This window comes from Austrofundulus limnaeus, unplaced genomic scaffold, assembly GCF_001266775.1.
Source record: "Austrofundulus limnaeus strain Quisiro unplaced genomic scaffold, Austrofundulus_limnaeus-1.0 Scaffold913, whole genome shotgun sequence".
NCBI classification, from domain to species: domain Eukaryota; kingdom Metazoa; phylum Chordata; class Actinopteri; order Cyprinodontiformes; family Rivulidae; genus Austrofundulus; species Austrofundulus limnaeus.
The window spans coordinates 44952-46034 of record NW_013953315.1 but is presented as its reverse complement, the minus strand read 5'-3'; the positions used below and the strand labels follow the sequence as shown (position 1 = coordinate 46034).

Genomic DNA, 1083 nt, shown 5'->3' with positions numbered 1-1083 from the left:
AGGACATGGTTTCAGCTGTCTCACAGACGTATAAAGGACATGGTTTCAGCTGTCTCACAGACGTATGAAGACATGGTTTCAGCTGTCTCACAGACGTATGAAGACATGGTTTCAGCTGTCTCACAGACGTATGAAGACATGGGTTTCAGCTGTCTCACAGACGTATGAAGACATGGGTTTCAGCTTTCACAGTCCTTGTGTCAAGCCACTGTTGAAGTAGAGACAGCGTCAGAAGCATCTCCACCGGGCTAAAGACCAAAAAGACTGAGTGGTCCAAAGTTACGTACTCTGATGAAAGTAAATTTAGCATTTCCTTTGGAAATCAAGGTCCCAGAGTCTAGAGGAAGAGAGCAGAGGCACAGAATCCATGTTGCTTGAARTACASTGTAAAGTTACCACAGTCAGTGATGGTTTGSGTCCATGTCTTCTGCTGGTGTTGGTCCACTGAGTTTTCTGAGGTCCAAGATCAACGCAGCTGTCTACCAGTTTTAGAGCACTTCATGCTTCCWGCTGCTGACCAACTTTAAGGAGATGCAGATTTCATTTTCCAACAGGACTTGGTACCAAACCAACCAGTACCTGGTTTAAGGACCATGGTATCCCTGGTCTTAACTGGCCAGCAAACTCTCCTGACCTTAACCCCACAGAAAATCTATGGAGTATTGTGAAGAGGAAGATGTGATACACCAGACTCATCAATTCAGAAGAGCTGAAGACCACTGTCAGAGCAAACTGAGCTCTCATAACACCTGAGCAGATCCACAGACTGATGGACTCCGTGCTTCACCACATTGCTGCAGTAACCCAGGCAAAAGGAGCTCCAACTAAGTACTGAGTGCTGTACATGCTCATATGTTTCATGTTCAGACTTTTCCGTTGGCCAACACTTCTGAAAATACTTTATTTTTGTATTGATCTAAAGTAAAATTCTAATTTTCTGCTATACTGAAAAATATACTGTGTGTCTGTGTATATGTGTGTATATATACTGTATATATTTATATGCTCTCGCTCTCTTTTATATATATATGTAGAGAGAGAGAGAGAGAGAGAGAGAGAGAGAGAGAGAGAGAGAGAGAGAGA

The 1083-nt window shown here is 43.0% G+C and overlaps 1 protein-coding gene across 2 annotated transcripts in view; it reads right to left on the bottom strand.

The window, feature by feature from the left end:
- Positions 1-1083, bottom strand: part of vps37c (VPS37C subunit of ESCRT-I) — a 15473-nt gene that overhangs the window by 12672 nt on the left and 1718 nt on the right. The window lies entirely within an intron of this gene.